At 32.9% G+C, this 24,331-nt stretch overlaps 1 protein-coding gene across 19 annotated transcripts in view; it reads right to left on the bottom strand.

Annotated features, from left to right (window-relative positions):
• The window catches only part of ADGRL3 (adhesion G protein-coupled receptor L3), a 766,591-nt gene that overhangs the window by 656,004 nt on the left and 86,256 nt on the right, over positions 1-24,331 (bottom strand). The window contains exon 1 of one of the 19 annotated variants that reach the window (XM_054688016.1): positions 6,810-7,739. The exons of the other annotated variants lie outside the window; for them this stretch is intronic. The gene's annotated coding sequence lies outside the window, so the exon portion shown is untranslated. Of the gene's footprint in view, positions 1-6,809; positions 7,740-24,331 lie in introns of those variants that run through there. 19 annotated transcript variants of the gene reach the window in all.

The raw sequence follows: 24,331 nt of genomic DNA, 5'->3' as shown, positions 1-24,331 counted from the left end.
ATATGCCTTCATGATACTTCCATGTCTTTTTTGTGTCTATCAGTGAATAATATCCCATTTATCTGGATGTACTACAGTTTGTTTATTAATGCACCTACTGAAGGATATCTTCCCAAGTCCTGGTAACTATAAATGAAGCTTCTAAAAAACTTTCTGTGCAGAATTTTGTGGAGACAGGTTTTTAACTCACTTGGGTAAATACCAAAGAACACAATTGCTGGATCATATGGTAAAAGCATTGTAACAAATTGCCAAACTGTGTTCCAAAGTGGTAGTAGCATTCTACATTTCCTGTCAGCAGTGAATGAGCTCCTATTCCATATCCTTGCCAATATTTGGTGTTACCAGTGTTTCTCCTATTAGTCATTTTAATAGGTGTATGGTTATTTTAATTTACAATTCCCAAATGTCATATCATATTACACATATCTTCATATGCTTATTTAACAACTGTGTATCTTTGGTGATTTGTCTGCTAGATAATTTTTCCACTTTTTTAACTGATTTTTTTTTCTTATCTTTGGTTTTAAGATTTCTTTGTATATAATGGATACCAGTCTTTCATCGTATATGTGTTTTGTCAATTTCTCCCACATGACCTCTCTTTTCATTTCTCTTAACAGTTTCTTTCACAGAGAAGTTTGTCTGTTTATTTAATATTAATGAAGACCTACTTACCAGTATTTTTCTTTCATTGCTTAAGTGGCTATATATATATAAATTTCTCACCAAGTCCAAGGTTAACTAAACTATATCTTATGTTATATTCTAGGAATTTTATAGTTTTATGTTTTAAATTTGGATCTTTGATCCATTTTTAGTTAGTCTTTGTGAAGGATTAAAGTTTGTTCCCAGTTTCATATAGTTTGCATTCTGATATCCAGTTTTGCAATATCATTTCCTGAAAAGACTAGCCTTTCTCCATTAAATTGCCTTTGCTCCTCTGTAAGTAATGAGTTGAGTATGTGTGGGTCTATATGTTGACTTTTTTTTTTCTGTTTCATTGATCTTTTTATAAGAGGAATGTTCGTATTCTTTCAACAACAACATAGTGTCTTAATTACCAGCTTTACAACAAATCTTGAAGTCGAAGCATCTGTTTTCCAACTTTTGTCTTCCTTTCTAAACTTTTCTTAACACTAAAACATATAAGGTACCTAAGTGTACATATCATGATTTGAAAGTGACTCTGGGGGTGAAGGCACAGATTGTGTTATATGAGTTTATAGGTACATTAACTATGGGTAAGGAAAGGCAATCTATTTATTACATGATACTTCTTCCTGGACACATAAAGACAGCTTTTCCCAGGTCCTTGCAATGAAGTTATAGGCCCAGATCTACATAGGTCTGCAGTGAAGTGACTGAGTTTTGGACCATGAAATGCCAGCAGATCTGGCCCTCAAAATACACCTTCTGGTCTTCCATCATGCTTTATATTGCCACAGTAACATTAGAAACCAGATCTTCCAGAAAGGATAAAAACAAAATGGAAGCAATCTAGGTCTACAAATCACTTAGAGAAGAAATACACAAGAAAATCACTTCTTATGCTTTGGATACAAGCAAGAAAGATAAAACATTTATTGCATTACAACTTTTATTTGTCACTGCAACATGGCCTATACTACCCTGAATGATATATTAGAAATTATATGCTATTTTTTGTTTTTATTTTTTTGTCAGGATCTCATTCGGTGGTCAGGATTAGAAATTTAGAAAACAGAGGGTTTATTTTATATATTGCTGAAATTTGGCACAGAGTGGAATGTCCTTGCCTATGATCTAGATATCCATTTTTATCCCCTCTCTATCAAAATGATACAAGACCCCTAATATATTAACTGCTCATCTGAAATCACAACCCGGACTGAAATATACCCATTCCACTCTAACTCCTATGCAGCATGCATAATTTATTTAGAGGCATTAAATTTGTAGGGTCCACAAGCACTCAGCCTGAGGTGATTCAATTATCTTCCCCTGAAGTGGGACAAGTAAAAAGCAGATCAAAGAAAAGGGGAACAAAGGAACTCTTAAAAATATATAAGCTGATCTTAAAGGGCATGAAGAAAGGTTTCTTCGAATCGTAATTGTAATGAGGATGCTCATCATTTTCACATACTATCTTTATTCCAAAAAAGCTCAAAGGATTTTGGATCTGATCTCGCAATTTCAATACACGTGTGACTGCTTGAGAAAACTAATAAATCTCACAAAGTATTCTCTTTGAAGACAGCAAAGACCAGGATATAATGATGTGTCCCAACGGACTGATCACTTGACTACACCCTGGAATAATCCATGACCTGGCAGAGAATGGGAAATAGGTATTGTTCTTTGCAGGGAGAAAAGAGACCCTGCATTTCAGCAGCCACTGTAAAAGTCAAAAGAGAGAACAAAACTCTCTGTACAAATATTAGAAACCAAAACTCTGAGCATAGTTTAACAAGAGCCTCAACACTCTTTTCCTCTATAAAACTGTGGTCATTTAATAAGTGCTTTTTGAATTTTTAATCAGAATGGCAGTTGGTCCATTATATATAAATATTTTATTTTTAGATTTTAGTAAGGGGAAAGAAAATCTCCACTTTTCAAAGAGCTCTTATATCTCTACATGATCTTAGAAACTGAGTAGCAAGAGACAATACCTGAAATGTTTTCTAGACCTTCTTAAACCTTCCCCTGACTTTTTTAAATTCAATAAGCAGAAGAGTCTTTAACCATATATTACATTTATATCTACTGTTTAAAGGTTAAATAGTAGATATACATTCAGCACACAATTTCTGCTATGTGCCAAGTGCCAAAAAATAATAATTTAGATCCCAAAATGAGTAAGTTCTTTATATGTAAAGTTGCTTGCAAAGGAGAAAAACAGATATATTAGCATTAATACCTCCTTTCCTCAATATCCTTGGCAGCAAAGAACAAAACCCCCCACTGGTAAAAAGCTGCTCCATCTGCCATCCTATTGCAAGAACAGCTCGCTTTCTTGGAAAGATGATTTATGGGATAAACAAATCAAATCTTTCATATTTGGGGGTGAAAAATCGTGGTAGAGAAGTTTTTGTGAAGAATTCCCATTTATTATAGGCCCATTGGTGAAACACAAATAAACCAAAACTCTGAGTGAATGAATTATAAGCATCCTTATTGTCCTTTTCCTTCTAGTCTGTTCTTCCTTTTCCTCCTAACCTCTAAGGAGGTTATTCTTACTTGAAGAAACTACTATACTATAAATGATTTATTAGAAAAGTCATGTACATAAGTCTTTTTTTTTTAGTACAATAAATTATCATCACTACACAGCAGTAAGGAAGTTATTACATGGAAGTAACTGCCTTGCTAATTGTCACAAATAGATAATGAGTAGATGAGATACTAATAACACACTCTCCTCCCCAGGTTGCTTTCCTGCATTTTAGTTGATAGAGGCAAAAATAAAAAAAAAAAAGGTGTTTGTATAAACTGATCTAATTCCCCACTGCAGAACTGTGGCAGAGTCAAATCAGGGTACCACATGTCTTGACTTCAGAACTGAACCACCAACCTGTCTCTTCATTTACTGACTTTAAAGAGATTTCTAGAAAAGTAAATAGCAGATGTGACTTCCTTTCTTCCTTCATATTTTTCTTGCTTCTGGAAAATCAAATGAGTCCCACTTAGTTCCTCCTGGTGGAATAGAGATTAAGTCTCAGCAATCTCAAACTATCATGCTGTGGTCCAAGTTCGATCCCCAGCCAAGAGTTCAATCCCTGGCCAAGGAGTTAACCTACATGGTGCAGCAGACCTCTCCTGTCTCAGCAGTGTATTTCAGTCAATCTGCCTGTTCTGCTCCCCACTGTGTCTCTGGTGAAACCTTTCACGACCCCCGTACCTCTGGCCTACACACCAGCTCTTGAATGCATAAATAAATAAATCTTCAAATATATATATATATATTTTTAATATGGTATGTTTATATATGGTAACCAAAGAGTTTATATATTTATATACGGTAACCAAAGGGTTTTATAGAAAGCACAGTGCTCAGTTTAAAAATCTTATTTAAATTCTAGCTGTGATGCTTTTGATATGTAAATTGGATATGATACCTAATATCACTGATCCTTATTTTCCTAATCAGTAAACAAGGAACAAACATACGACCTCCTATGTTTTAATGTGAGGTTGGAAAGAGTATCTCAGAATGGTGTTAGGTGATTAACAAATAATCAATATATTTTACATATTGTCATCCTCTAATAATCTTATAGACAACTCTTTTTGATTAGCATATTAATTTAAAAAAAAAACATAGTTTCAGGCTTCCAACAGAACCAATATCTTAAATGATGGTTCTGGTTTTTCATTCTCATCTCAGCCACTACTTATTTGACATTGGGCACATCACCTTTCATTATGAGCTTCAGTGCCTGAATGTAGAAAACGATGCTTTAAAACAGCAGACTCTTTGCACACAGGTATTCAATAATGGATATTAAGTGGTTTGCTCAGAGGAAGCATTAGACAACTATTATTTCCCTTCCTTCTTCTCTGGACCAACAGAATGAGTCTGTTTTGTTTTCTTTGTAGTAGGAGGTTGTCAATGGTAGCTGCAGCCCTTGGGCTTCATCTGATGTAAAGACAAAATTTCTTTGTCCTTTAAAAAAATTCTAGAAAATGGTAAAATGTGAGGGATGGGGCATTGATTGAAAAGGGGCACCGGGGTTATGAAAATTTTCTATTTTTTTTTTTAGGTGATAGTTACACAATTTTATGTTACTGTCAAAAAACATTGAATAGAACCTCAGTGATATACATATTGGTTGATATTAATTTGGTCTCAATTTTTTAAAACAAAGGATAACCTGAGACTTAGAAAACTAAAAGACTGTATGGAAAGATACTATACAACTTTATTTTTTCCTCTGAAGTAATTATTAACAAATAATTACATGGAATTTTTTTTTAATTTAAGGCAACATTTTAAAACTATAAAGTTCACATGGAAACCTAGATAAAACTACTTCTCCATAACAATGGGAAGACCTGGTAATAGCAAACACACATGTACTAAAGGCAACAATCGCTTTAGTTAAATAAAAACAAACACTTTACAAAGAATCTACCCAAGACCATGTTTCTTCCACTATACATACTTAGGTACACAGACATCTCCTTGATTTTACAGTCCATTCGACAGCACCATCGTAACATAATTGTTTTAGTATTTTATTTTTTCTTTTTTTAAAAAGATTTATTTTATTTACACAAGAGCTTGGGTACAGGACAGAGGTGCAGGAGGGTGAGAAGATTCACCAGAGACAGAGTGGGGAGCAGAACAGGCAGACAGACCAAAAGTACTGCTAAGGGGAGCAATGGGTGAGAGAGGAGAGGTCTACCATGCCATGTGGGTATCTCGCTGGCTGGCCAGAAATCAAACCCATCCTGAAGAGTCAGCAGACAGCTTCACAGCACTGCACTCAACCCACTGTGCCACCAGGGAGGCCCTGTTTTAGTATTTTAAATGTGAACTCTTTGGAAGGAGTGCAATATCCTAAATAAGTTCAGTAACAAAATAATGTGGACATTCTAATACAAGTTCCACTACTGAAAAATTCAAATCTGGACTAAAACTTAATTTTTCAGGAAAGATATTAAGAATTGTAACAAAAATATGTATTTTTTAATTATAGACTTAAAAGTAAAACAACTGGAAAAAATTGCTTGCAAAATCGGCTATTTCAGACAATTAAGTATTTCAAATTATCCCTGCAAATAGTTTATGCAAGGCAGGGGCTTACAGTTGAAAACAAAACATTAGTACTTGATTTTGAATAATAAGATCTTGTCTTCATAATTTAATAATTCAATCTTGTCTCCTAGTTTAGTGAGTTATGAATATGATCCAGAAATTGCTTTCTTTTCCTGCATGTTAAGCAGTAGTATCTGAAGACAATGGTTTCCAAAAGGCACCAGTCTCACACCGATTAAAATGATTCACTTTCAAGAATGTCAGAATCATGTCAGGTGATTCTTATCTTAAGATGGGAAGAACCTCCCTATCAAAGGTCCATAACACCCTGGGATTTCAGTAAGCACTCACGGTATTAGTATCACTCATTTATGAGATATAAATCAATAAGACACCCTAGAGAAGTTATACTAATCAAGACCCTATGGAGCTTGTTAAAATAGATATAACCAGAACCACAGAAACATGTTAGTATATGGTAGGCATACACACAGACACACACGCCATGCAACTAACTTCTCCTAACATGAACATCTGAAAATTTTAATGCAATAGAGAGGGATGAATAAATACAATATAACCTGAAAATATTTATATACTATTCAAGTCTGAAATTATACACTGTAAAAAAAAAAAAAAACACTCAGGTATAAAACTTACACATATTTTGTTTAAAAAGAGGTTTCCTCACTATGGTTTGCCATTTAGGAGTTTGTTTTTCAGTAGCATAACCCAAAGGTGGGGTGGGGTATTTAATCACTTTACCCAGCAACATAAACAAACAAGCTGGGAGACTCATAACCTGAAGTGCACAGAGGGGATTTCATCTACAATAGTGCAGTGGGTATTCCATTGAAAGTTGTTGCACAACTATTGGCTTAAAATCAAATACATTCCCCTACAAAATGAGAAACAAGGATTGAATCAATTACCTGAAGGCAAAACCAATCACACAAAGTAGTCTTTGCAACTATGAATGCAGCAGAAGAGCAAGGTAGGAGGGCTACTGCACAAATATTCTACAATTATCAGCAGCAGCTACACAAACAACATTGTAGCTCTCATTTACCTGGAGAGTTTGTCACATCTGTGCACAGCAGCCACAGCTGCTACCTAGAGCAGAGAATGAACATGTTCACAACCTTGAAAAAACAAGCTATCTATTATCTTCCCTTAATGCTGAACATGATGCCTTGTGAGTAGGCAGAGATTCTATGTTGGCTTTAAATATATTTCTTTTAAATGATTTTTGCAAAGTCGAATGCATCTTTATATTCTAAAAAAAAATCTATGTTTTATGAAACCATCTAAGTTTGGTGTCCATTCTTTAGTTACCTTATTCAATAATAGAATCAAACTATGCTAGTTATTCTGTATAGCCATTCATAAATTTCAACACTTATATTTAAGAACTTAGACTCACTGACTTTAAAAACCTGAGGAAGGAAGCTGTGTTAACCTTAAAAATCCCAAATTCAGATGCAAAATGCTACCCACTAAGATGTAAAGTGTATCAGATCTTAGTGTTTATTATAAAGGTATAAGACTCCAAGAAATAAAATTGATAGATTTAGTCAAATAACATTTTTCCAGAAGCAATTTCTATTGCTTCAATTCTATTCAACTGCTTCAAGTAAAAATCACAAATAGGACCATTTACTAGTGATGTTAAAAAAATAAAGACTGCATAAACCAAATATATCAGTACCACTTAATAACTGTCAACTCTGAAATTATATTTCCATTTGCAGGGATACATCCTAAGTACTAAAATCAGTACACTAAAACATTCATCTTTAAACAACCTACTTGAGAGATAATATGATTATTCCCTATTTGCAGATGAGAAAACTGAGTAATAGAAACACAAAGTGATTCTCTCCCTAAGACTACACAACAGTGAAAGGTTCAAAGTGGAATCCAATGTTGACAATCTATATCCCAGGCTCTGAGAATCCCACTACTACACAATTAACATTAAAGATACTGAGCCTAGAAGTAAATATTTTGTGTATTAATTCCATAAACAAGAGTTATAAGTTTGGATAGTAACACCAGCTAATATGACTTATTTTTCAAAAATGTAATAGAATATATACATACTAAGGAATGCCACTCATTGAACTCACTCTAAAAATTAATGCAATACAGCAAATTTCCCACATTTGTTGGGGAAAAAAAAAATAGTAGGATGCCATTTTGAATTTAGCAGCTTTCTTAGAATTCAACTTGGTATTCATTAATTCACTAATGGGTATCTGGTATTGAAATAATAAGGTTCTCTGTGCTTCTGTCCCCTCTATTAGACTCAATTCTACAGTCATATTTCTAGAGTTCATTATTGGGATGATGTTGACTCTTTTTTTGTTTCTCCCTATTTCACATATGACACCATCTGATAGTTTCTTTCTCCCTCTGACTTATTTCACTTAGCATATATTTTTTCTAGTTCCATCCATGTTGCCACATATGGCAAGAGTTTATCTTTTCTTGCCATGAAAAAATTGTTTTTAAAAACTAATATGGCATAAAGAAAGGATGAAATTATAATAAATTTATATGAAAATAAAAAGTTTATGGTTCCCAGACCTAAAAAATAACCTACCAAACAACACATAAAATGCCAAGTAACACTAACTTATAGTAAAAGTAGAAATGATATTACCATTACACAGCCTGTACAAAATAGTTCCCAGGGAAGTTTGGCGGTGCCCACTCTTCCTACTCAAAGAACACAATGCTCTCTCGCAGCTGCTGCAAAACAAACACTAAACACTAGTTTCACTTTCTGCCTTTTTCTTTGAAGAATAGGTCTCTACAAGATGTTCAGAATAGACCTTCCCAAGACATGTCGCTTTGCCAGATGGATTATTTCAAGCTGAGGCCAATTCAGGCCCTGCAGACTATAGACTGTTTAGAAACTTTACCACTCCCTTAAGTGCCTAGAGTGAAAATTGGGAGTGTAATCCAGAATTAGGGTTTTTACCAGAAATAGACATTCTGTTAGAAAAAGCCTATCAATTATGACAGGGCAAACATCTAATTATAGTGTATATCTGGTTTCCCTCAGATGAATGACCCTTTCCTCATCATGTAGCCCCTTCCTCTTGCCTTGAAGTATCAGGCCTTTTCCCCTTCATTAGTTCAGGATATATATCCTCATTTTTGCTTTGCAGTCTTAGAGCTCCATACACACGTAATTAAATGTGTTCTTTTCTCCTACTAATCTTTTTGATGTTTATTTAGTGGCTCAATTAACCTCAGAAGAATCCAGAGGGGGGAGAAGAAATTTCCTCTTCTCTATGACACTTTTAAAATCAAAAATCATCTTTGGATTTATTTCTGTTAGCAAAAATAGATACTAATTGGGTATATCAGCCAGTAGGTCTTTCATAAAATTGAGATGACATAACTCAAAAGGCTGAAAAGCAAAGGATATCAGTGACTAAGTGTTACATAGAAACACACAATGTTAGGGTGAATATTAAACCATTTTCTTCAAAATCTCTCTCAGTAGAGATTTTATAACAGATTTGGCTCTGTACAAATTATCAGTTTTCATGCACAGTAGACCTCATATAATCACCTCATCTTAGCATTCCCTCATTCCTTTACCTTCTCACTCACAACCAACTATTACCCATCAACCACATATAAGACAGAATCCTTCTAATATAGAAAATAAATATTCATTAACTCTGATCTCAAGAACAATTACTACCAATTTGTTCCCTCTCAACTGACACACGCAATAACACAATAATTATTTCACTTTAGAGTCTCATCTATAATAAAGAAAATTCCTTTAAACCATAGATTAGGATATATTCTTTAAATTGTAATATTAGTCAAGTAAATATTTATTCTGCAGCATTTATCCTCAATAGACACCTTGAAACTAATTTTTAGAAATTTGTTTCTTGCTTTTGCCAACCTTGATCTGTCAGTTTCTCAGTTTCTGAAGAGAATTTTCTAATGTTCCTTAAAAAAAAAGAAAAAGAAAAAGCTCTAGCACTAGATATTTTCATTATACCTGTATTTGCTGATAAGAAAATTTTTATGCATTTGCTCTTATTTCAGATTTGTCCTTATTAACTGACTAACTGGTATGTGTTCTTGCTCCTAACATTCAAAGGAATCTATCAAAATGGCTTATTTATCCATTTCACCACTAGGGGAGTAAATGGAGGCAAAGAACCAAAAAGAGTTATCTATTAGCCCTTTGGGGGAAAGATAAGTTTTTATACAACTAGGATGGTTCTAAGTGAATTTAAAATATTGACATAAGATTGGCAGCTGCTCACATTCTGTCTGAAAGGTTTACTACTGGCAGGAACTCCCAGCAGCTGCTTGTTTGAAACGTGAGAAAACATTTGGACAGTTAGGATAGCCTGATTTTCCCCTTAAAATCTGTTTGGCAAAACTTCCTGGCAGTTAATATGATCCTGTGAAAAGCCTTTTTAAAAAAGTTGTTCACATCTCCTCACAATACTTGTTTTGCCAGTATAGACAATATTTTTAAAAGTGATATTTTGAACCCATATCTTTTTATTGTTGTTAATATTTTTTGTCATTTAGCCAATAGAAATGTAAAATGGGTGGCAAAGTATGTTCTTATAATAAAACATGATTAGATTAAAATTCATTAAATAGGGAAAAAATTTTTAAGAGATTACTAGTCGCTTCTATGGTAGTTTTTTATATCAAATTGAGATTAGAGCAGAAACCACGAACTGTAGTTTTAACAGTGAGTAAAAATACCTATTTAGAAATAATATTAATGATGCTCAAATTCAGCAAATTCATTTTTAAGCTCTAGGGCAATTTGCAAGAACAGTTCAAAGATCTTAGTCCTGGCAATAGTCACATACTGAAAATCATCATGAGCATTCTTATTCAAGCAAGCACTCTGCATAAAATAACCACTGCCCAGGGAGGTGTAATTTGTGTACTCAACTTTTATAATAATTTTCTGAGCATTTCCTTTCCTTAATGGGTGTTCTTCTCTCACTTTAACTGCTTTCCTCTCATTTACTTTCAAGTATGCCCTGGCCTCTGCAGTGCTACCCCTTATCTAAGGCAGAGCAATCTAAAAGATATTGATTTATGATGGCTATGTAATTTACACTCTCTGCAATTTTCCTGTATGATTTATTCAAAAAATAGATTGTACATTAAGCTTGGCATTCATTAGCTGGTCCATTCTAGATTCATATTAACCCTGTATCATATTTGTTGAAAGATTTATGCATTTAGAGTATGTATAGTTGTTTGACAGATTTTAACATATTTGCAAAATCATAGTAACCCTTTAGAAACATTAGCATTGGAAAGCGAAAGGATATGACATCAGTAACCTGGGATAACTTAAATTACTGGCGTTATATATGACAATAAGTTACTCCGTGAACATGAACATATCAAATTTCAACTCTATGTTCTTTTCTCTCATTAAAATAAATTGTGAGAATAATCCATTATTAATCAACTTATACAAAATATATTCTGAAACATGTAAAAATTCCATTCTACAGCATGCTACAATATGCTTGCTAAAAAGTAAACTGGATCCCAGTATTGATAATAAATGTGGCAATATGTGATAACTGAATAGTGGTAATAATAAAGGATATTAGATATATTTTCTACTATAAACAGCAAATTTTATTGGCAATAATTTAAGAAAGTATCCCTACTACTTTGGATTTACTACACTGAAATACTACTTACTGAGTCTTTGCCAATAATTGAGAGTTCTGGTCATCTGGCATATACATCTTTTTTTTAAACCAAAAATGAATTTAAATTCACATAAAGCTCCTCATTTGTTCAAATAGATAGACTCTTAAAGTAAAACATCTCTTCAAAGATGTAGTGTTCAGAAGACAGTGGCAACATTGTATATAGATTGATGCCTTTAATTCCATATGTGACTTAAAAGCAAATGCCAGCAAACTGATAATCTGAGTCAGCATTTACCTCTCATTTCCTTTATTTTTAGAATTTGAAGGGAATTAAGTGAGGATGCTGACAAAAACACAGGCTTTCATTTAAGATATTAGCAGAAAAGAACATGATCAAGGGCATTTAACATAATGAGAACCTGACATTATAAAATGATTTTTATGAAAGTGTCTCTGACACATCCTCATTATGATATTATATAGACTAATATTTATTCCTTGTTATATGTAATGCTTTGTTTCAGTGTTCTGAACAGTGATATGTCTATCATTACATGTCAGAATTGACATATCATAAAAAGGAGGGGAAAAAAAAGATGGGGAGGGTGGTCATGGTGGGAGGATAGAGAAAACTGAAGCAGTAATTCAAAATAATTATTTTTGGGGCCTCCCTGGTGGCACAAGGGTTGGGATGAAGCACTAGGAATCTACCCACAGCCACTGCAGCACGAGTTCGATCCCCAGCCAGGGAGCAACCCACATGGAACCGCAGACCTCTCCTTACTCGCCTGCTGCTACCCTCAGCAGTGTATTTCAGTCAATCTGCCTGTTCTGCTTCTGGTGAACCTTTTCACACCCCACACATCTGGCCTGTACCCCAGTTGTTGTATGCATAAATAAATAAATCTTAAAAAAAACAAAATATTTTCTAATTTATTATTTTCTAACTTAATCACATATGTATCACATATTCAAAAACAAGCTAAGTATTCAATACATAACAAGCTGAATATCTCTATTATAGGGAATGGAATCCTTTGTGGGCATTAGAGTTATTTCAAAATTTGTAATTATTCAAATTATTACAGATTTTTGATTGTGCACCCATTGAAGTAAAAAAACAAATGCCAACATATGATTAAGTAATGGTGGCCTCTAATAAATCATATGAAGTCATTTATTTGAAAATGGAGCCCTTTATAACCTTTCTTATTATTAAAACATCAATCCAATCAATTTCATTTTCAACGCAAATATAACTTTTCCATACCTGTCAAAATGTACAATGGAATTTCTATTGAATATAAGTTATTAATTTTTAACTACAGAAATAAAAAAAAAACCTCTGCTATTTAAGGCTTTAATTTTATTATTATTTTTAACGTAGCAGTCCTTGTCCTGATGGTTATTATTTGGCTGAATGAACTGAAGTGAGACTCCCTGGGCAGCTGCTGACATAATGACTGATTGTGTGCAGAGCTGAGAATGTGAATGATAAATTTTGAAAGGCTCTGGAATTCGTGAATAACAAAAGTAGCTACAGTTCCTAAAATCTAATCATTTGTTCTCTGCAACAAAAGAAGACTCAAAGGCTTTTGTTTAATGAAATGATTCAAAAACAGGATACAGAGGAATTAAGGGTTATCTCTACCAGCACAATTCAGCAAGCAGCTTGTTTGCCCAAGTAAAAGAAGGATCACAAATGTACTCTGGTTAGCACCGTGTAAATGAAATTAATCTGATTCTACTCCCCTTAGTATTACTATAGTCTCATGACAACTTCCTCAATATCCTAATGCTTTTTTGAAAAAATAATGCATAAGGAAATCATTCTAGAATCATTCTAGAGTATGTATTACTTAACCCTCACCAGAATCTCCAGAGAGATTCAGAACAAACCCCCAAACGGTAGCAGAATATACCTCCCTAAAATAGGACTAGTGCACAGTACAATGCACACCAAAATATGCTGCTTTTGTATAAAGAATATTTTGAGCTTTACACATTGAAAAAAAGGAAATTCACACAAGGCTTTCTCTGAACTGTTATCTATCTATCTAAAAGATAGATATTCCAAAAAGGAACTCATTGTCATAAATCCCTGGCATTCCATCAACCAAGGGAGAGCAACCAAAGGGGAGAAAAGACTAATAATTGTCACCAAACTCAAACATTATAACAAACTATCATATCCCCCACCTATTCTTCTAAAGATTCATTCATCTTTCCTAAAAGAGAAAATATGACTACCCTCACCCACTCCTTTCTTTCCCTTTTCATGGTCTGGTCAAGATGATATTTTTAAGTACTTGGGAGTTACTTGTTTTTTTCCCCAGGAGTCTCCTATGTACACCAATGGTATACAGAAGGAACTTGTTTTGTTTTGTTTTTGCTTATTAACCTCCTTTTATTATAGGAGTTCCAGGTAAGAACTTAGAAGGGTAGAAGAAATTTTATTTCTCCTTTACACTCCACACTATAAAGGTAAGGTAAGAATGGGGTAATCTAAGGTTAAACAAAAAAAGTGGTTATTTAGTGAATTCTGCCTTATTGAAAAATCTTCCATTTCCCCCGGGATACATGTGACTTCAATTAAAGGGATATTAGTCAAGTGGGAGGAAAGAAAAAAAGAAGGGAAACAAGACTTTTGTTATGAATAACACATGTAACCTAAAACTTTAAAAAAAAAATCAAGGTAAAAACAAAAAAAAATGTGGCAGATTTTTAATATCACTCTTAATAAATTAACTTTCAAGGTTTTATCTCCATTTTCAAAGTGCACATAAAAATTCATGTTCCACTGACAAAAGTTTGAAATCTACAATTTAGCATATATTCTATAAAGCATATGGCCAGCTTCATAAACTGATTAAGTGGCAGTTTACTCAATGTAATTAATGGGTCACCAAAGAAAGGACTTCCTTTTCCAAAAGCATTACTGAGATCCATTCTTCAGTAATGGTTTTTAAGATAGTCACTCAGAGATCAGAATTATGAAGTTTGTTCAGATATTAGAACAGAATTTAGTTTGTTTGTTTGGATTCACCATTGGCTTACAGTACTATTAAATTTAGGAATGTAGTTTCACACCTTAATAAATGCTATATCACATTGTACCTACAATCAATGTTCTAGAGCCTTTCACCACCAGTTAATAAACAGTTACCTATAGAATCAAAAAATGCACACACTATCAGAAAAAACAAAAATATGCTCATTAATTAAGAAATAATTTAGATAAGGGTGCATTTCTTAAGTATAGAGCTATATACACTAATCTATTGTATTTATGTTATCATAATTCTTAAGGTATAGAATGAATGTAAAATACTTTCATCTTTCCATTCTGAGGTAACTTGGTGGTATTTTTCAAGTAGCATGAAAATGTTAAACATACCATAGTAACGTGTTTTAATTACATAGATATAATTAATGCAAATTTCAAGTAATGAATCTAAGAATTTACATATAAATAATATATTTATGCATCACTACATTGACAAAGTAATATTTTACAAGTATAATTTAACAAGTTTTGCTTAGTGAAAAGCAAGCTACTTACTTTCAGAAATAAAATTACACAAAATAGCAAATCATAATGATAATACATTTTGGAAATATGAGTCTTCATTTCCAAATGAAGTTTGAAGTAAAGCCTTTTGATATTTACACATTCTCGAGACACTGTTTTGACATGAAGTAATCTTGGATTTCTGGGGAAAGAAAACTAAATAAATCCCTTAATTCTAATCCAGTGTGTATCATCCTTATTGGGGATGGATTTTAAATCCTTATGCAATTTATTTATCAAAATGTGAGGCAAGGCACAGACTCCCAATTGCTGGTTTTGATTTCACAAACCTTCTAAATATGCAAATTTTATGAAAGGCACACAGGGACATCAAAAACCCTCCTATTAGGTTTGCAGAAATTCACCCTTAAGGGACAATGAGCGTGCCTTTGCTCCAGTCCCAGATTTTCAGTTAACCTGAGAGATTTTTTTCTGAGTAGAGTCACTCTACCTTCTGTTTCATTTCCTGTGATTCTCACCCTGTCAAGTTCTGGTTCTGATTTCTCTTCACTGCACTCACAAACCTCCCTCATCACATAATTTAAAGAAGCAACAAAAAAATCTGTTATTAAGCTAGCTATACTTTTACTTCTCATCAGAAAAACTAAATCATATCTGCTTCACAATATCCATTTTGTACTGTACATATTAATTATGTACATATACTCTACAGCCAAAAAATCAGTTTATCTTAGATGAGAAACTATAGAGATACCCATTTGAAACAGGAATGGAGGACTTGTCTCTCTTTCTGTCACACCAGTTAAGCCCTCCCATTTTCTCATTTACCCTTTAGGCTTAACAACTTTGTTTTCTTACATTCAGAAGGAAAAGAGCTTCCTTAGGAACATATCCTTAGTGGCAGTTCAACCGGTTGCAAGGATAAGCATGCTGAGCTTTGCCCACTCCTTCTTCCGTTCCTTGTTACTCTGGATAATACCCCTGCCTCTGCTCAAAAGGAGGGTGGTCTTTCAGACACAAGTCGGCTGCCCTCTTCAATTTGTCAACAAATTAAAGTAATTTCCTTATCCTCAACTCTGTTTCCCTTTGTTTTGGCTAAGGGAAATTGAGACTGGTATTCAGTAACACATTCAAAAACACCTGATATATACTATCAATGCCATATTGGAGTCTTTTATTATTTAACCTCCTAGATGTTATAGAGATACATTGTTTCATAGAAAACTTGAGAATAGACTGAGCAAAATCATAGCAATTAGTAACTTGTTCAGCTGCAAAAATTTTAGTGCTTTAATTATTTGTTTTATATATGTGAGGCTTGTGTTTTATTAATCAAATATAAATTATATTTAATTACATTATATTAAATATGTGGTATATTTAATATATAGACTTGCTTATTTAATTTGTAAACCATAACAGTAGTCTAGTTTGAGACTTACACTGTTATTATTAAATATTGTCAACACCAAATAATAGTTACACAGAAAAGGAATGAAAACTACAAGTTGAAGAACACTGTTCTCATATTCACAAGATATTGAGTCATCTCCCATTTACAGGGAAAACTGTTACTTTATATGCCATTTTATGAACCACATTTCCACAAATATAAAATGTCTCTGATTATAAGACAGAATATTATTTTATCTACCATTAAGAAAAAGAGTACGTGGCCAATTAAAAAGAGACTATGAATTATTATGATGCATTAATTTAGATGGTAAAATATCAATATGTCTCAGAATTGATAAATTAATGCATGTTCCAGTCACTGTGCAAAACTCAAATTCATTAGCTATTTTATCTGTAAAAGCCACAAGTGAGCTTTTTGAATCTATGAAGTGAAGAAACTGGCAGAGAGAGATTCATTTACTTGCTCTAGCAACATAAGTAGGAAGGTCAGAGACTGGATTTAAAATTAATTCCATACAGGTTGAAGCTTCCTTTATGCTTTATGCTTACTAGACCCAAATTCTTAACAGATTTGAAATTAGAATTGATTACTTAAAGATGAGGAAACAAATATTTGAGAATAGAATATGATTTTTATTTTGGTCATTTTCTTGTAGTATTATCATTAAATATACTTATCCAAGTCTACTAGTCTCTGATTAATGATGTAGAACAAAACGGTAAGGTGTTATTCTGTTCAGCATAATTGTGCAGATCATAACAAGTAAATAAGTAATAAGTCTAAGTTCTAAGTATCTATGTGCTTTCATTTATGGGGAAAGGGAGAAAACAGTCCGCTTTAGCACTGTCTGAGCAACAGCTTTAAATCATATCATTTGAAATGATGAAGACTTTATTCAATAGTCATAGTTACTATAAACCTAACAGAAATTATGCTTTATGCACATGCCTCCCTAAGCACTGTAGCAATAATGGTTTAAAAGTCAAAAGAGGGCCTCCCTGGTGGTGCAAGGGGTTAGGACGCAACCTGTGAAGCTATCTGCAGCCACTGAAGCATGAGTTCGATCCCCAGCCAGCCATGGAGCAATCCACATGGAACAACCCACAGAGGTTTCTCTCCTGACTCACCCGCTGCTCCCCTCAGCAATGTACCTCAGTCAACATGCCTGTTCTGTTCCCCACTCTGTCTCCGGTGAATCCTCTCACCTGCAGCATCTCCAGCCTGTACCCCAATTCTTGTGTGCATAAATAATCTTTAAAAAAATAAAAGTCAAAAGAAGAAGGGGACACGCTAGGTATCTGTATTTTCCCTTCTGATAAATCAGTTCTGTGGTTCTTTTCCTCTCAATAATATCAACGCTGAGATAGACTTTGGTGACTTATACTTCACAAAACCTTGGCCTGCTACACAATATGCCTTAGCAGCTCACCAACTCTGTTTCCTTCTAATCCCTGCTTTTCTGAGGCAAGTGTTGGGTGTCTGATAACTAGCGGTAGGTTGAACAAAAACAAAAGATAGTTCACCTGAATATTTTGTGAAATATCTCCTCTGTCCTTTGGAACATCAAATTAGACAGGTGATCTTGGGAAATTACAGGGCATAACATATAGTCAAGTCACTTACATAAATTTTTATTGAAATGATTCTTGGTTTGTTGGTCAAGAAAGTTTTATTTGCCTTCCTGGTGATATAATCTGAACAGGAATATTTTGAGAATAGACATGAAAGAGAACACAATAATGCATCTAAAATCTTCCTTCTCCGTAAACAAGAAGATAATTCTGCCTTTAGCTATCTTTCAGCTTTAAAATTTTCTCATTAACTCCAAGTACCTAACTTTGGTATTAACAAAGAAAAGACCCTCAGCCATTTTTATTATTCACTCTATTACCACCATCACTGGATTTAGAGAGGTTAGTCAAGAATACTGCAGGAAGTCTTGAAATTCAGTTTTAAAAAAGTGTTCAAATTCAGGATGTGCATTTACATATACACATTAAAGCATGTATCTATTTAGTCAAAAAGATAAATACCTATATGCAGAATTTACCTATCTAGTTGAACAATGATTTTAAAAGTTATCTGATTCCCAAGCACTATCAGTGCCTTCCAGATAAGCTGTAGTAATTGTTACTGGTCTTATAATTATAGCCACAAAACTCCCAGAAATTGCTTTATGTTGTTTGATGAACTTTTTGTTATGAAATTTAGAATACTATTAGATTGAAACAAACTTTATTAAATTTTCTTTCCAGAATAATTTATACTTCACTTATTATAATGCAAAATGAGTACCTTTCAGTACGCTTTAAGGTAGTTTTAATTATGAAGCTATTTCAGCCTAAGAAGCTGTATCTGTTCTATTTATTGAGTTTTATGCAGGTTTCAGTATGAATTGTGGATCTAGAATTTTGGATCTACAAATTTCATATCAGCCAATGAACAATGAAGAAACACTATTTCCATCTCATTTACTATGAGTACTCCCATCTGTTCTAACTTGCAAAATTTGGCTCTCCCTTCTTTAACTGCATGATTTAAAAATTAATAATGGTTAAAGTTGACATTTTTTTAACATCTGAGCTCAAAATCAGTACTTTCAACAAAGAAAATCAGTGTATATTCAATTAACAAAAAAGTATATCATAAAATATAAAGACCAAACCTAAAAAATACAGATTAGATGTAAACAAAATGTTCTAAATGATTTAGAATTTATATGGTTTACATTTATGTTATAAAACTATATTCATTTTATGTCTCCACTTTAGTTTCCTGTCTTAACAGATGTCATTTTTTTATATTGAAAATAGTTTTAAGGCAAGTAAATCTCTTTCATGAGAAGTTATTATTTGGTCTCTGCACAGAACCATTCATTTACTCATATACATACACCTACACATACACATTAACCAAGTAAAATCTTGAATATCTGAAATTCAAAGTATGTTTAGAACAGCTCCTGTCTACAACTGTATTTGTGGAGCTAGAAGGGATTATGCTCAGTAAAATAAGCCAGAAAGAATAAGAAAAATATCAGATGATTTCACTTATAGGAGGAATGTAGGGCGAACAAATAATGGATCGGGGAAAATTATGATAAATTAAAAAAAAAAACAAATTAACAGGCAACTATAAATTCAAGACATTCTTCAGGGGAAGGGGAGGGAGTGGGATCAAAACAGGGGAGGGAAGAGCACAAGGGACTATGGTGATGGTGCACGGGTGAATTGGTGGTGGGAATTCTACAGGGACTACACTTGAGAGGAGAAAGTATACATTGTACAAAAAGGAAGAATGATGTAAAATATATATTTTAAAAAAGAAGGAATGAGGCTTTCTGTTGAAGTGTTTTTCAGTATGTAGAAAAGACCTCCATATGTCAGTAGAAAATACATTTGAATATACCAAGGTCAAAGGAGTCCAAATTCATTATTTTTTAGTTAAGTGATAGTTTCAGTCATAAATAATGCAGCATGTTACAAAATCAAAAATATGTTAAATGAATGAGCATTTTAAATTGCTACATTTCTTATGAATGGACTGCCCCTGTGGAAGTCCTTAGGGTCACTAGTGAAAGCACCGACTTTGACAAAAAGAAGTTAGAAATTGATGAAAAAAAGATGATTGCCCATCGCATTACAGCACCTAGGAGTAGAATTGCTGGGTCATATGGAAGCTCCATTTTTAGTAGTTTGAGGAACGTCCACACCGCCTCCCATAGTGGTTGGGCCAGTTTGCATTCCCAGCAGCCGTGTAGGAGATTTCGTTTTTCTCCACATCCTCACCAACACTTGTTTCCTGTTTTTTGTTTTTTGTTTTTTATTTGTTTATTTTTTTTTTAATGTGCCATTCTCACTGGTGTAAGGAGGTATCTCATTGTGGGTTTGATCTGCATTTCCCCAATTACAAGTGATGTTGCACATTTTTCATATAGCTGTTGGCCATTTGCATTTCCTCTTTGGAGAAGTGTCTTTTTAGCTCTTATGCTCATTTTTGGACTGGATTGTTTATCTGTTTTTGTTGAGTCATGTCAGCTCTTTGTAGATATTTGTGATCAGTAAGATATCTCTTTGTTTTGGTTAATTTCTCTTTTGCTGTACAGAAGAGAAAGTCCCATTGGTGATGATCAATCATTAAACATGAGCCAGTGAAAAGGAAGCTAGAAACTGGCTTTCTTCTTATGAATTGTATAATGTATACTACATTATACAGATATTCTAAGTACCAAAAATTAGAGGATATAATTATGTGTGTGCTGCTATTGTTACTGTAGGTGAGTTTTAGGCTTTTTACTCTTTTCTTACCTCATTGAAGACCTCTAATTTATGCTAAAATGCATAAATTAATGAATTAATGAATATGATGAATTAATATGATGAATTAATGAATTAATGAATATGATGAATTTCCCTAAGAACTACAATAATCCACAAAATTTTTCTAGATGTACAAAAGAAGGAAAAAAAAAGGCATGTCAGACTAAATATACATAACTATCAGCAGCACTTCCCAATTCACTGGGTAATTATACAGTTACCAACTTGTCTTAGTTATATAGATTATATCTTAAAGTGTCAAGACTGGTTTTATCTTATTTAATGACTTTTATGACAATTTCAAATGCTCTGAAATAGTCTAGAAAAAAAACTTTCAAATTTAACTTCCCAAAAATGACTGTCAAAACAAACATATTTTAAGAATTTTCACTGCCAATGCCAGCTAGCTTTCACGACAAAGTGAAAATCACAATTGTTGGAAAAAAATACTAAACAAGTGACTCCATGCTTTAATCAAAGTATAAATTTCATTGTTTTCTGAAGATGACATGAGTTTGGCATTTCAGTCCATGTGAAATATTCCATGGGTTCAAATATTTGAGCCAAAAAAATAAATCAAGTTTCAAATAATTATATTTTTTAAAATACACTATATATCTCCATGCCAAGGTACTGTGAAATAGATGACCACAAAGAGGATTAATTTTACAGCAGAATAAATCAAAGTATTTTAATAAGTTTAAGATCTTATTTCAATTTTTAAAGGAATCTTAGGGAACTAAATGCTTTTCAGTAGTTCTTCTGAATTGGAGAAAAAGAAATAAGGGAAAGCAGAGGCTTATGTCAAAACTGTAAAATAAAAGCAAGTGATTTTTTTTTTAATTTTTAAAGTGAAACTAGCCCCCTCTATCCTTACAATACTATGTTAAACAAATTCAAGTTCAATGAAATGTAGGAAAAACACCAAAAGAACAAAGAGTTTTATAAAATCTATAACCATTTCTAGCATAATAGCAGGCTCAATACTGGGTTCCTTTAAACCCTTAACTAAAGTAAGAATAGATTAAAAGTGAGGTTAGAAAACCAATGTTTTCTTTTGTTTACAACAATGAATGACTGTCCTACTTTGCAGCCTGAAGCAGTTTATCAAATGTCACAAAACAACTCTGAGCAAGAAACAGTGGACATTGGGATTTGCAAAATGTGACTATGGAACAGTGTTCAATAAAAACTGAAATATATGAGGGTTAGGTTGATGGGCTGATCAGCAACTACGTGCATAGTCAAGTAAATTGAAAAATATTATATATATAAATACTTTATATTTCATAAAATATTTTATTATGAATGATCAGGAAAATTGCTTAACTATTTCTACTCACCAACAAATAAAAAAATATGCACCTCTACCCCTCACTCTCTCTCCTATATATATAAACTCAGCAGTATGCCAGAAAGAATTAAAACCATATATATCTACTCTCCTCTTTGTCAATAAACTATATTTTTACTTAGTAAAATAAATGTATAACTTATGTTTAATGTTGTTTTAATTGGTACAGCTGGTAAACCTGTTATAATCAGCACCTAGTGATGTAGTCTTTTTCATGTGTGATGTCCCTGTTGATTATAGCATTATACTAAATAAAGCCAGGTCACTTTGTTTCTCTACTAATTAAATAGCTCTTCTTTCATTACCAGAAGCCACAACCAACTACCTGCAGTTAATCATCTCACAAATACATATTTTTGGGCATTATGGCCACTGAATTATTATAGAAAAGTTAAAAAAGACCACTGGTAAAACACATTGAGGGAAAAAAAAAAAAAGAACTAAGGAGGGAAGATAATTTGAATGAGATAAAGAAAAGGACAGAAAGGAACATAAATATATCTGACAAGTCACATATACTGATATTTTTTCCAATTTCATTTCCCACCTCACCCCCTAAATAAGCCATTTTCAACATTTTCATTTATTTTAAGAAACATACACAATCCTTTCAAGGAGAATTTTTCCAGTGCACAAGATTATGAGTAAATTCACTAATGCCAAAATTCTGTATACACCACTTACAATTATTCCATCAGCTAGACAAAGTTAAGAGTAGTTATAGATTTGTAAAGTTTCATAGTAATTAAGACAAAATATTTTTTTAAATATAAACTTCTAATTTATTTAGCAGTCAAAACCACTACTTTTTTTTTTTTTTTAAATCTGTGTGCTTTTAGACAGTATCTCTGGATAAGATGTCTTGGCAAAGAGTATCATTTGTATTACTTTTTCCTATGTTATAGAATTTTAATTGTGTAGTCTCAATGATCAGTCTGATCTGTATAGTACTTTGGAGAACCAAAGAATCAGTATCAATTCTGAACATTAACTACAAATAGGAAAAGTCATCTCTCAATCTCTAGATCAAAGAGGTGACAGTACTTGTGATCAACACTGCTGAGGGAATAGGGAAGAACAAATATAAGGTTATCAGTGGGTAAGGCAACTATTGCAAAAGGAACAGGCCTGAATGAAAAGAAAAAGAGAGTAGAAGGTGGGAAGAAAGAAAGTGAAAGAAAAAGCTGGGATTAAAGAACATGAAAGGCTTGCTCATGAGCACAGTAGAAGGCAGCTCCCAGAAACACCTTAAATTCTAAAGGGGCAATATCTTTGAAACTTGCTTTTAGCGATCAAGTCAGTAGCAGCTATAGCTATAAACTGGGAAGGCTAATAAGTCCCCATACGCTCAAATTATACACTTGCTACTTTTCAAACACAAAGGGAACAGAGAGGAATAATTTTATTTTCCAAATTGTATTTGGAAATTTGTTGCAATTGTTGGAGGTCATATTGCAGAATCCTACAAAGTATGACTGGCTAATTTGCTACACGTAACCTTCGATTATGACTCCTTCATGTTCTTCTTGGCATAATAATTTATTACAGAGGAAGAACTATGTAGATGAAAAAATACATCACTGTACTATCAATAAACAAAAAAAAGACTTGATCATCAGAATTTATGATTAATTTTAAGAAGTCCTTAAATTTTGAAATCTTTCAAAGAATAACAAAAATTCTGTTTCTACCAAGACATGAATGAAATAAATTGTGAATATAAAGATCAATATCACACATTAATTACTGTGGATTATATTTTTATTTGTACTAATGCTGTTTATTTAAAATATATTATACCAATATTCACCTCCCATAAGCAGTTCTAGACAATGTGAAATAAAGTATAAAAATACGTAAATAGACGCTGCAAAAGAATTTATGTTTAACATTTAAAGTGTTGGACTATCTTTAATGAAGCCATAAATCATCCAGAAATTATGCAAAAACCATTAAATGTTATATTTGTTAATAACCTTCAAAAGTATTAAAAGTCTAATTTCCTGATTCCCAAAGCCACTCTCCACTATGTTATACAACCACATGTGCAAAAAAAACCTCATACAAATTATCTTATCTGAATATTAAATTGATTACCAATCAATTTAATAACTAAATTTGGATTTTAAATGTAATATAAAACCTCACTATAAAGTCCTGAATTCTATCTTGTGAAAGTGGTAGTTAAACATAATCTTTAAAATTATGAGACTTACCTATTTTAATCCTCTTTAACTTAAAAATTCTATTATTAGCTACCAGAATTTCAGAAAAAGTATAATAGC

Source organism: Talpa occidentalis, unplaced genomic scaffold (genome assembly GCF_014898055.3).
Source record: "Talpa occidentalis isolate TD23 unplaced genomic scaffold, MPIMG_talOcc4v2.1 talOcc4.6, whole genome shotgun sequence".
Classification (NCBI taxonomy): Eukaryota; Metazoa; Chordata; class Mammalia; order Eulipotyphla; family Talpidae; genus Talpa; species Talpa occidentalis.
The sequence above is the reverse complement of the archived record's forward strand: the minus strand, read 5'-3'. Positions and strand labels throughout refer to the sequence as shown.